The sequence below is a fragment of the Aedes aegypti genome, chromosome 3, assembly GCF_002204515.2.
Source record: "Aedes aegypti strain LVP_AGWG chromosome 3, AaegL5.0 Primary Assembly, whole genome shotgun sequence".
In the NCBI taxonomy this organism is placed as follows: Eukaryota; Metazoa; Arthropoda; class Insecta; order Diptera; family Culicidae; genus Aedes; species Aedes aegypti.
In genome coordinates, this window is record NC_035109.1 from 123,231,860 (window position 1) to 123,245,571 (window position 13,712).

The window sequence follows — 13,712 nt, forward strand, 5'->3', positions numbered from 1 at the left end:
TGGAGTACGGTTTATGAATCATTCCAATAGAATGTTGCTGAATTGGTATTTGATGATTCTCGAGAACGAACTGCGCATATCTAGTCCCAAGAACAGCAGCTTGGAGTTCCAGTCGAGGTATCGACAGAGTTTTTATCGGTGCGATCTTCCCTTTCGCTCCACTAACGCACAACGAGTTCGTCCAGCCTGGACAAACCGAATGTATACCACACAAGCGTAACCAGTGCTGTTTCCATCGACGAACGTATAAAGCTGTATGAGTTGGCAACATTCTGGAATACCATCTCCGAAATACGCTCTTGGAACTCTGACATCGTTTAAGGCTCAAGAATCCATCATTTAATCATCAGCAATCATCAAAAATGAAAAACCAGTCTTTTTGTTCAAATTTAAAGAGATCTTCATAAAAATCTATCATCGCAATCCATATTGCTAGTGTAACGCAATGCTAGATTTTCTTTAACGTTGCTTAAATTTTGAGCAAAAAAACTGGTTTCGAAAATTTGTAAAACGATGATGGTTATTTTCCTCTTAACCTCGGCAGAAGATTTACTAACCACTGCCAATCGTTAAAAATTGCATCATCTACCTGGCCATCCCAACCGTAATTGTTTCGCCAAAGATCTGTCCTTGAATCACGAACTTGGCGAGAAATACAAGGTGTTATACAGGCTCATTACGGTCTTCAAAGCTTATCATCGCTTCGTTGGACGAACGGATCCATCTAGTAGATTTTCCACCGTACTGGGCATATATGCATAGGAAGTTCATTCATCGGTATTGATAGCCAGCGATTCTGCCACATCATACTCTGAACTCCACAAACGAGCGATTACTTGGAGGAAAAGTTTCGAACCCTCCCTTTTGGTGAACATATTGCACACCTTCTGCCAAACGTAGGACTTCCTCCACAGAATCTATACTGTCTAGAAAATTATTCACATATTGACCTTTAATTATTGCTTTGGATGCATCAATCTTGCTCTTATTCCTTTTCATTTAGGTTTAACCTCAATGTACTGAGCGCATGTCCCGGTAAACATGCACTATGAATATTCCCATGGCCATCAAGTAAACGGTATGCTCTTCGGATGGATCTTTAAGCCTGATTTTCTACTGAAAAGGAATCGCTAAAGAAATTTATTGCCGATTCCTTGCAGAAATTTTCTACAGCGACTCCCGTTTGAACTGACAGTTCTTTTCAACTGCGTACTGCGATCAGAAAAAAGCGCATTCTTGATCGATTCCTTGCAGAAATTCCCCATGCATCAAGATAGGCCGAGAAATTACTTGTCAGCAGCGAATCAGGCTTTACGGTACACCAACATCTGTGATTTTTGATCTCGTTGTAAGATCTTGAACTGATCTTACATTTCCTTCATGTCAACAGTTATTGCCACTCGTCGCTGTCTTAATCGATATTGCACACTCGTGAGAGGCATCAACAGATCAGGGCCTGCTAAAAGCTTCGAGTTCACTTGAGCGGCGGCATCCCAAATCTAACGAAGTCTCTGTGTTTTTTTTTTTGGTTTATTCATCAAGCCCAATGGCAAGTATCATTTTCGATCTTGATCATTGGTACCTAAATCGTCCTCTGTCGCTGCTCGTGCGTAGCTCTTTTTTAAATAGTCGTCTACTAGATCGTGCACTCGCTGACCCAGTCCGAATGACTTCTGCATCTTTCCTTCCGTGCTCTTGAAACGGCTCAAGGCCATGGTGTAACTATTTGGAAACCTGATACACGCCGAGTAGTAGATTCAAGAATCTGTCCGGCTCTTCTGTTAACTGTAGACTGTAGACCCCAAAGGCGATGTTTCTAGACTGTCCATTAGGATATGCGCTTCACCAATTGATGAAGCTGCTGATCTTTCGACGGACGGTTGATGTGAAAAAATCCTCGCGAAGACTCAGATTTAGTTAGTGGTGCGCGTATACGCATCATACTAATCTGTTTTTGTCAGGCTATCGACATGGATGGAGACACCATCTTATATGGTGACAGAGGGCTCGATTGGCTTGTCAGATGGATCGGGCCCGGGACATCCTGTCTACTGCGAATCGCTGCAGTTGATATAGGGCCTGTCCATTGCCTGGTTTTTGTGGTGACTGGGAATCGTTACCCTTTCTAATCTTTAGCGGAGCTGCCAAATACAAATTCTCGAGTACAATAAGCAATTACTGGCAAGCTTCGTCGTACCTTCGATAGGGAATAGACTGAACAGGAAGTTCCATTGTTTTAACGGTGCATGCACTGTTAAAGCTGAAGTATCGTTTGATGGTCGTACCAGATATTCCTAGCTTCATATTACATGAATGCTCTTCAACTCTGGTCACATTTCTAGTCCAGCAAAAATGTAGTGGGTCTGGTGCCCCTTTCAGTCCTAAGTTTTCGGCAAGATTCTTCTCAATCATTGTTACCTCCGATGCCTCATCAAGCAGAGCAAATGTGTTGATGAAACCCAGCGCACCATACGCCGTGACTGGAACAATGCGATAAATTACGTCATGATGTATGGTAGTTTTGTGGACTAGGTTTTGATTGGGAGGCATGGACTGGACAGGAGGATGATGACGTAGTCTACATCCACTAACAGGACAATCCTTAGGTCGCCAACAGGGAAACAAATTGTAATTTTTTAAACACGTTCTGCACAGACTATGCATTCTAATTACTTTCCAACGATCCTCAGCGGAAAACTATTTGAACGCTCCACAACCATTCAATGCATGGCCCGACTTACTGCACGATGGACACACCTTTGACCACGCCTTCATTTTGTCATCACTGGACGAATGGTGATCGCTATGGTGATTTACGTATTCCTTTGTCTCAGAAGAACTTCCTTTTCGAATTTCTTTCAAAGACTTCACCGTCGATGTTGGTCGATACCTCGCTGGCTTTCCGAATCCTTTGCGTCATAAACTGCCCAAAGGTTGCGATATTTACTACTGGTGCGGTATCTTTGAAGTCAACCCAATTGAGCTTAATCTCCGATGGCAGCTTTGCGACCAGTTCGTGTAACATAGTCTGATTGGAAAGATACACTTCTTGCTTCGCCGCTACTAGATGGTCGCAGTAATTCTGGACCGCCAATCCATATGAAATAAGAGTGTCCAGTTTTCCTTCTCTTGGAGATGGTGTACGTTGAATTTGTTCCAGAAGGGAATTGATTAAAACTTCAGGCCGAGTAAACAGTAAAGCAGACTGATAAGGTTCTCCGCATTGGAGTAACCGCATTGCGTGGTCGAATTCTCAAAATTACTAATAAAAACTGTCCAGTCTTCCGGATCCCTCGAAAAACTAGACAGATCCTGGATTTGGTTCACTCCTCAGGACTCCTTGACCTGTATGTGAACAACGTTCTTCAGGAACTGTAGTTAGGTTTACCGAATGCGACGGTAAACTGGACGGAGGAATAATTTGTTGCTCGAATCGGTCGACGCCAGACCCTGACCAGTTGACTTTGGTATTTGGACATTCTACTCTTTTTACGCTTGAAAATACCGAAACAGGATCTTGATCTATGGCTGCTTATTGATTCGCTTTTGGATACACACCGGTATATTTTCCATGGTCGTATGTACTCATTGGCTCAGGGAATGGCGGCATTCCACCTGGGACGGATTCTTCTTTTGGAAGATTCATCGTCTATTCCATAGCATTCTGCATACGTGGTCCGTACAGCATATTGAACTTATCCACGAAACCCATCTGTTCCAATATGTTTCGCGATTCTTCTTGACGTTTGTCCTCTTCATACCGCATCTTATTCAGACGTTCACGATTCATGTCAACTCCATCCTGCCCTCGGCTTGTTTCCTACGTACCTCCACAGCATCTTTCGCAACTTCCCCGCTAGGCTTCTGCTGTTTCATGTTTGCTGCATGTACCGAAAATACACTGTTATTCGAGCTGGGATTGGTCGCTGTACCCTCTAGCTGCGAATACAATATTCGGTATTTTTCAGCTAGATAGTTTTCTTCCAGATTTCAAAGCAGATCCGTACGAAGCTTCTCATCTACTATTTTCTTCTTTGCTAACGAATTTTCTTGCCTCCATTTTACACTGCACTCTTCGTTGCTCGACACGTTTTAGCTCCAGTTGCTTCCTTTCTTCGAGCTGCTGCAGCAAAAGTGGCCTCTTGCAGCTCGGATTCACGATGAAGAACTTATCACTGTGCGGTGAGACAATGGATTTGAAGAAATTGCAGCAAGCAGCTCATTTCGACATGCGGGACATGACCACGAGCCACTGAATCTCCTACAGGTACACACGTGTAATGTACAATTTTTCCCCTAGGAAGGCTAGGCATTCCTCGAGAGATTCTTTCAATTTTTCCGAAAACTCTTATTCGGATTACTCCAAGAAATCTCTCAAGGATAGCTTTAGGAATCCCATCAAAAATGTATGTATGAATTCATCGAGCTTCTTCAAACAGTCCCTAGAAATTTCTACAGGAATTCCTCCAGGAAACGCTACATGAATGCTAGGAATTTCTCGGGAGATTCTTTCAATATCTTCTCCGGAAAATTATATACCGATTACTCCAAGAAATCTCCCAATGATAGCTTCATAAATTCATGCTGTATTTGTAAACAAAGTCTTTTCAATAAATTTGAGTTTTGCCAGGGATTTATCTTGGAATTTATCCAGATAGTTCTCTCCATGTATTTTGGGTGGAAGTGTAGTTCAATTAAGTATTTTTCGCAGGAATGGCTTAAAAACAATTAAAGAGGAATCCTTAGAGAAAATCCTGGTGAAATCTTGTCTTATGTGAATTCCTCTAGAAGAATTCTTGCAGGAATTCTAATGAAGATTTTTAGATGAATACCTTGAGAAAACCATAAAGAAACTCCCAGAACATTTCCTTACGAAATTTTTGGTAAAGTTAAAGAGTGAATTTCTGCAGAAATTCCTTAATTTTGATGGAATCCTAGAAATAATTGTTGTAGGAAGTTCTGAAGGAATCAACGGATGAATTCCTGGAAATCCCCGGAACAATAACTGTATAAATTCCTGAAGATATCTCAAACGGAATAGCTGAATCAATTGTTTGAGGAATCCCTGGAAAAGTGCCTGTAGGAAACCCTAGAAGGATATCTGGAGAAATCTTGAAGAAGCCCTAGAAGGATTTTTTTCAGAATGCTGGTAGAATCCTTTGAGCAGTTTCTGATTCGAACTATTTTGGAATCCTTGGAGAGATTTCTTGGGTAATGTACGAATAAATCTTTAGAAAACGTCTATAGACATCCTTGCAGAAACTACAGGAACAATCCCTTCAGAAATCACTGTTAGGAATGCCTGAATCTCCGGAGGAATTTTTGAAGAAATTTCAAGATGAAATTTTGGAGAAATGCCTGGAGGCAAGTTTTCCTGAAAGAAAACCAAAACCAATTTGTGGAGGAATCCAAGAAGGAACTTTTGAAAAATTCTTCAATGGAATGCCTGGTGCTTTGGGGAAAATTCCAGGAAAAATCCCTGGTAAAATTCCTGTAGGAATCCATTATAGCATTTCTGGGGAATATTTTCTGGAATTCTTGGAAATATTCCTGATGGGATTCATGGACAAATTTGAAGAAATCATTACTGGTGGAATTCCTGGAGGAATCTACGGGAAACTTTCTGGAGAAATCCCTGGTAGAATTTACAAGTGAAATTCCTGGCAGATTTACTGGAGGAATATCTGGTAAAGTGGCTCAAGAAACCCTTGATGCAATTGTTGCTGAAGAATTTCCAGACGAATCCCTGGTAGAATTCTGTAGGATTCCTACTTGAAATTCCTGACGAAATGCCTGGTAAACTCTTGGATGAATCCTTGGTATCATTTTTAGAACAAGCTTTGGTGGAATGCCTGGAAGAATCTTCGGAGGAATTTCTGGCAGAATTCGTGGAGGAATCCTTGGTGGATTATTTTTTTTGAGGAATTCCTGGTTTCGATAAAATAAAACACCCTGAAATTTTAGTCGTACGTCATTATATTCAAGCGACAAAATGTTTACTAAATTCCAAAATAGTGAAAATCGGTTCAAAAACGGATTGCTCAGACCATTTCAAAGCTATTGACCTTTTTTATTTTGATGCATAGAGTGAAGTGGGAAAAAAGTTCGATTGGGGCAAAACTTCTTTTTAAGATTTCTAGCTCAATTCACAACAAATGTCATAGATATCATGGTTGTTTGAATGCGCCAAACATTATAAAAATTGATTGAGATCGGGAAAAGTCATGGCTGTTTGTTGGTCTTTGATGTGAAAATTGTAATAATCGGTCGAACTCGGTCGCATAATGGGGCAAAAGTTTGAATCAACGGACAAACGTTCGAGCCATACAGTATTGGACAAAACATTTGCAACTTTTTAGATTTTCCATACAAAATGATCAATTTTAGAGGGTTATATCTGAGTCATTTATGGACCGGTCTCAATGAATTTTGACATATATTTTTGAGTAGTTTTTCCAATCACTAGTTTAAAAGCAGTAACGATTTGACTAAAGTGAATTTTTTGATATTTTTTCATAATTGACATAACTAAACATATTGAAGGAATAGCTTCATGATATCTTCAGCAAGTTGTAGATTTTGACAAGATGAACAAGTTTGCTAAAGACAGTTTTTGTGTAGGGATCCTAGATTTTGAGATAGATAGTTTTCAAAATTTCACTTTAGTTAAATTGTTATTACTTTTAAACTCGTAATTTGAAAAAATATTCATAAATATGATGAAATTCAAGTTATGTCTGATGTTCTGTGAAAATCACTGAGATCTAGCTTTCCAAAGATGGTAATTTTGTATGAAAAATCGAAAAAGTTGCAAATGTTTTGTCCATTATCGGTATATTATCCGGTGGTGCAAAAGTTCGTTTTAGACATTCAATTTTGAAACTGTTATTACTAAAATAGCTAAATATTTTGACACAAGTTTGTTCAGAAAAATGGTAGCCAATCTGTTACGTGTGAAGTGTCGTTCATAAAAACGGACAAACAAAACTAAATTAGGGTGTTACTTTTTCTTAATGCATTAGGAAGGTTAAACCAAAAAACTACTTTTGAATATTTGAAAACTAATGATGTTGGCTGCCCTGAGTGCAAGATAAAATGTAAAATAATAAGCATAGAGTAAGGTGGGGCAAAAGTTCGACCTTAGTGGTATAATCAAAGTTTCCAGGAAAATAATAGCAGATGAAACAAAACAAATACCATACAGTGAACCTTCAACATATTGGCTATAATTTTGCTGAACAACAATTTATCCATCCAAAATATTTATCCATTTTAAGTTATAACAGTTTCAAAATTGATTGTCTTAAATGAACTTTTGCCCCACCGGTGGGGCAAAAGTTCGAATCTAGTGTGGGGCAAAAGTTCGTTGGCTAAAAGACACAATATCAATACTTTTATGCCTGGCATACTTTATACCAGCCGTAAACTTATGTTTGCCGAAAAATACACACTAAATTTTCGTCAAAAAATGCCCAAAACAAGGTTAATTGTAATACACCCAAAAAATAGCAATTTTTCGCAAAACTAAGTGGAAATGTTAAATTTTGGTGACATTTTTCGCACGATCAGGCAAATTTCGCTAAATTTGAAGACAATATGTAGATTTCAGGATATTTGAAAAATTTTCCGTGGATTTATACATGGGTCGAACTTTTGCCCCGCAGATTCGAACTTTTGCCCCGCTATGGGCCAAAAATTGATTCCAACTATTTATGCAAAAACTAATACACGTCAAAGCATCCTACTGATAGGCCTAGAAACGCCCTTACATAAAATATTGAAAAATAGTTTATCTTCATTTGGTTCTATGCATCGAAAGTTTGACCAAATATTACAATATTTACGTCGAAAAACAACAAATAGCCATAACTTTTCCAAATCGCAATCGATTTTTATGATATTTGGAGTGAAAGTCTCTTACTTGAATAGCATTCGAACCACCATGACATTTCTAAGTTTTGATTTGATTTGAGCTAGAAATCTTAAAAAGAAACTCTTGCCCCACTCGAACTTTTGCCCCACTTTACTCTACACAAGAATTCACCACCGTTTCAACGGGCTTACAGCTTAAGAGACTTACCGTGTCAGTCTGTTTTGTTTCTCGATTATAATCATGGAGTAAATGCGACACAAATTACTACTTACTCGTGAAATGAATGTAAATACTACTTCCCTTGCCTTGTGGGATATCGAATCGAAATGAATGAATCGTCATACGTGCGGCCTCTGGGCGTGTGACTTCCACTCAGGCATCTGGTTAGTTTCATGCCAATGTTATGATGCTGACTGGGTGGCAAAAGCATGTCTCGCCACTTAAATCTACCGAGTGAGAGTGGCCCCCAAGAGAAAAAAAATCTCACTACAGGGTAGTTGCACTTCATACGCACCCGCCCGCGCACGTTCGATGTGGCCAATGTACCGTAAACCGGGGGCATGTTGATCACTATTTTACAACTCTTTGTTGTTTTATCCATAAGAATTCAAAAAAGGATTGTATTTTTTTGACAAAACCAGTACCTACTTCATTGATCTCTATCAGCTTACCTAGTTTTTTTTTTATCATGATATAACATTTAACATAAAATGAGCTTGAATATTAAAAATTGAAAATGGCACACCGGGGCCAAATTGATGATCATATAAGAAACTATGTTTTAGATTAAAAATTGTCCTGGCGACTAAATTTGGGTTTCCTGAATCTAAAAATATTGCCGAAATTCTTACAACTGGCGTAGTTGATCATTTTATTTCAAAATAAAATCAACACTTCTTCTTCTTCTTCTTGGCATTACTTCCTCACTGGGACAAATCCTGCTTCTTATCTTAGTATTCTTATGAGCACTTCCACAGTTATTAACTGACAGTTTTCTTTGCCAAATTTTCCGTTCACATTCCTATATTGTGTGCCAGGTACGATGATACTCTATGCCCAGGGATGTCAAGGAAATTTCCATTACGGAAAGATCCTGGAAAGACCATAATCGAACCCAGACACCTTCAGCATGGCTTTGCTTGATAGCCGCGGCTAAGGAAAGCTCATATATATGATTGCATGTATTTTCAGTAAATTTGATGAACTGAGTAATAACATCTCAATTTGGAATCAGGAATATTAGAATGATATCAAATTTAAAAGTTAGATTTAGATCTACGAAATTATTATCAAAAAATGTTATCAATATGTTATGACAAAAAATGATATCAATTTGATAAGATTTCGAAATCAGATTCTGCTTTGGTAACTTACACCTTCAAAAACTATGAATATTTCTATGCAAACCTAACCTTAATGAAACCAAAACAGTGAAAAATCAGTATAAGACATCTATAAACTAGAGAACATAGAATGTCTGTAATGCCAACGAAATATTCAGCATCGTTGGGATGAATTGCTGTTTGGAACCAACCTGATCGAACTCACCTCGGTGATCAATTTGACCCCAGATGACGGTACTGTAGTTGCTCTCGTTGATAGTAATGAGGAACGATGGATTAGGAGCCGTAGTTCAGATGGTGTCTGGGTTCAGTGCAGCGCGCGTGTTTGTTGAGTTCGAATCGTGGTTCCAAAATCTTAGGGATCGGTACGGTCCGGGCTTATCAATCGTGTGTTTTAGGTCGTGTACGATCGAAAATGTGATTTCGGGATCATGTGTGATTGTGGTTATATCGAAATGTAAAGGTGTGGATGATTCGAAACCAAATGTCAAATTTTCAAGAGAACAAATCTGGAGAACCGAACATCCGTTTATAGTGAAAAATGGTTCTCCAGATTTGTGATCTTGAAAATTTGAGGTTTGACTTTGATTCATGTTCATTTGATGAATGAGAGTATTGTAATAATGCAATGCTAATAAATACGCCCAAATATAATAGTGATCTTCTACAAGAATTCTGAGAAATAACTAGAAATCAAATTCAGCCAACCTTACGTACGATCGAAATGTCTTTGGAATGTCACCAGCGTTTCCGGTTCTGGTTTCTATCATGCCGGTTTGTTTCCTGACGACATGACTCAAGTGGAATCGCTTATGTTTATGACGACAGAGTGTGTCACATGCCAGATCTAAACGTATAAGTCCCAAGACAAGACAATGAATGGGATATGTGCTGCAGCAATGGGTGTCTATTGTCTGTATTCCTTCGTCGTCAGCGGAATGCACGAGTGAATATAAATACATGTGTGCAAGTGGGGGAAATTGAAGCTGATTGAATTAAAAATGGTTTTAATTGGAATCAATTGAGTGCCTTTATGCACTAGTTAGTAGGTGATGGTCGCCCGACACAGGGAGAAGAGACCCCATTGAAGATATATCCAGTAGTCGTTTGCTGTGGTGATCGTCGGTGTTAATAACCGGAAAAGAGTTTGATCTTTAGGTCAACAGATGATTGGCGCTCATTTGTTTGTCATACTTGGCTGCTCATAAGAGTTGCAAACCTAGTACAATAAACTTCATTTTTGCTCAATTCACTTTTCATTCGCGACTACGAAACAAAAAGAGATTTACAAAGCACTCGCACTTATGGAAAACCTCGTAATGAATTGTCACCGTGTGCATGAAAAAAAGCAAAAAATATATCTCTCCTTGTTTTTCTCACAGAAAACCGAAGAAAACATCAGCAGCTTCGTAGTCTCGAATTATCTGACTGATTGTTTTGTTTATCCGTGAGTAGACCTGTGCGCCGAAATACAATTAGCTTAGTGGATGGACATGGTGTAGTGGTTAGAATGCACTTTAGAGGAATCCCTAAAAAATCTTGTAGTAAAAAAACTGGTGAAATTTAAGAAAAATATTGGGACAAATATTTTTCGAATCCATGAAAAAAATCCTGCGGAAAATCTCTGTAGAAAGAACATTGACAAAATTCTTAAGGTCCTTGCAGGATTTCCTTCCACATACAATCCTTATAAAAACTCAAGTTTTATCTCCAAATATTAATAGATATATTTGGAGACGTTTCCCTAGAAGTGTATGGAAAAATGTCTGAAGAAATCTTTGAAGGAAACTCCTGAGATATTTCAAAACAAATTCCTGGAAAATTATTAGCAGGATCGCTGGAGTGATTTCTGAAGGAGTCCCAGGATACATTCTTGAATGATTTCTTGGAGAAACTTTTGGAACAATTCCTAGAGTGACGTATGGAGTAATCCATGATCCTGTAAAGTTGTTATAAGATTAATGTATGTAAAAATTGTAGCAAAAATTCTCATAAAATATCTGGTTTTTGTAAGATTTAAACGAATTTTTTTAAACGAATAGCTGGACGATTTTATCGAAAAATCTCAGGAGTACTTCATGTGGGGAAATCTGGGATAAAAATATGAAGTAATTTTAAGAGAAATTCATGGAAGAATTCTCGCGTTTTATTTCTATTGTGTATGTGTGTGTGTGTGTAATCCAACTAACACCCACTGTCCGGCAGTGATATTATGGAAGAAATCTTTCTGCAATGCTTGAAGCTCTTGCAGAAAGCTTTAGTCCTAGAGTTATTGCAGATCCAGTGATCCATTTCAAAATGGCTGGAGATACACGTCTATTCAGAAGTCACCTTCACAAACAATAAGTCCCTCATGCATGCATTACCGAAAATTGAAAACACACTTCCTTTTCAAAAGATGTTTTCTTTTAAACTGCCACGTATTTATTTTTTTTAGTAAAAATCATAATCAGAACAATCTTACCGAAAACCATCCAAGGTGGCTTTGCCGTCGCCATGGAAACCTTCGACTCAAACAACCTTGGGATCGACTTTTCTTCTTCTTTCGCCTTTGCCACGCATTCGTTCGTCAAATTCTCGCGTTTTATTTCTATGAGGCTAATAATCAAATTGTGAATAAATCGAGTTTGGATACCATTCGATAGTATCTCCCAACAACCACAAACATTACCAACATAATCATAAAAACTACTGCATTAGAACATAATAGGTCAAGATATCAGACCATGTAGGAATGCTCGAGCAATTGATCAATTTGTTCAGCTTTGCTACATAGAGGCTTCAAAGTTTGTACGAATAATATGCGGACACCCTGTTATCCTGGAGAAATTCCTTAATGAAATTCATTGTAAATTCAGTTTCAATGAATATCTCGGTGAATGCTTAAAGATATTCCTGGATAAAGTCCTAAAATAACTCATAGAGGAATGGGGACGGGCCTGGTGCAATGGTTAGAACACATACCACTCACGTCGAGGTCCTGGGATCGAACACCATCGTCGGAAGAATCTGCGAAAAGGGTTCTCGATGGTGAAGGCCTGAAGAAACTTCTTGAAACATCGAGTTTCTGTAAGAATCCTTGTAGCTGTTGGGGTATGGAAAGTAATGCCCAAACATTTCATAGTTATTTTTGTATAAATATTTTTAAATATTATCAATATTATAAGAAATATTATCGTAAAAAGAATCGCCGGCGGCGCACAGGTCTACTCGTAAGCTCATATTCCATTTGCCATCAGCATACTGATTCAGAACACATGTACCGCCGAGCAGTTTCTTGACCGCCGAAGAAGTGATTGCAATCATCATTGCAGTAAATCGTGCAGCAAATGATCCGACGTCGGTGGGCCTTGAATGAAAAATGCGACCCCACTCAATTCCATGTGTGGACGGACCTATCTGGTTGACGGCGGCGAAGAATGACAAACAAATTCTATTTCAGTTGTTATTGTTTTGTCCGGTGACATCACTGCTGTTATCAGTGTCAGGATTGAAGAAAAGGTGTCCCAGCAGGTCTGTTCGATACAAGCGTGGCTCAATGCAGTGGGCACTTGAAGGTTGTGTAAATGGATGTTATAGCGTTTAGGTGGTTTAAGTGATTATGTGTCGTTTTGGAAATGCTGTTTTATCGTAGCTGTGATACAAGTGAAGCATACTCGAGAGTCAAAGTTTCAAGTGTTGGAAAGTGTGTCAGAACCGTCATTACGCTGTAATAGCCTCGAAAAATGCTAGGCGGTTTGGTGTGTGGCTTCAATTCAACAGAGCATTTATCGGTAAGATTTCTTCAAGAACACACTTAAAAACGACATCGCTGTTCGGTAATTTTTTTACGGTTTTCGATCAGTAAATCACAAAAAATACTGAGATTTCAGCACTTTTTGTTGAAAGTACTAGTTTTCAGTAATAATTTTCCTAATTTTCTGAACTCAGTAAACGATTATGCTGACAAGACCGCAAAATTACAAATTCATCGAGAAAAAGCAAAAAGTCAGTAAATTGATAGTACTGACTAATCAGTATCGATTCTTTTTGCTGAGTTTTCGTTAATATAAAATGAAAACAACTAACCACGGTTGCTATTTGCCAAGCGAATGTTTTGTTTTCATTTTCTTGATATAAACTCTAATTTTATTTATATTTAAACACATCCAGCTCTATTGTCTCAAGTCGCAACTCATGGTAAGTATTTGAAAGTCTGTTGACGAATAAAAATCACAACGATCTTCCGCCAATGCTTTTGCAGCTGAAAGATTTAACTAGCGCTTTGTTGCGAAGCGACATGAGCCTTGTATCCCAAACTTACGGAAGGCCGCTCCGATTCTGGTGGATAGACTGGGCAAGTCTCTATCATGCCAGGGTGCCATGTAAACCGAGTGTGGGAAGCGTTGCGAGGAAATGTTGGGACATCAGATTCCAACCATGGGATCGACTGGAACATAAAAACGGGAATGATGAAATTGAAGTTGGAACGTTTAGCATTATATCCATATTGAGAA

At 38.6% G+C, this 13,712-nt stretch overlaps 1 protein-coding gene and 1 long non-coding RNA gene across 7 annotated transcripts in view; both read left to right on the forward strand.

Moving 5' to 3' along the window:
• Window positions 1–13,712, forward strand: part of LOC5569098 (regulator of G-protein signaling loco) — a 171,367-nt gene that overhangs the window by 4,262 nt on the left and 153,393 nt on the right. The window lies entirely within an intron of this gene.
• On the forward strand, window positions 9,523–10,175 carry LOC110677697. The gene is made up of 2 exons (XR_002501138.1): window positions 9,523–9,679; window positions 9,874–10,175. It is a non-coding gene; the product is annotated as an uncharacterized LOC110677697 (long non-coding RNA).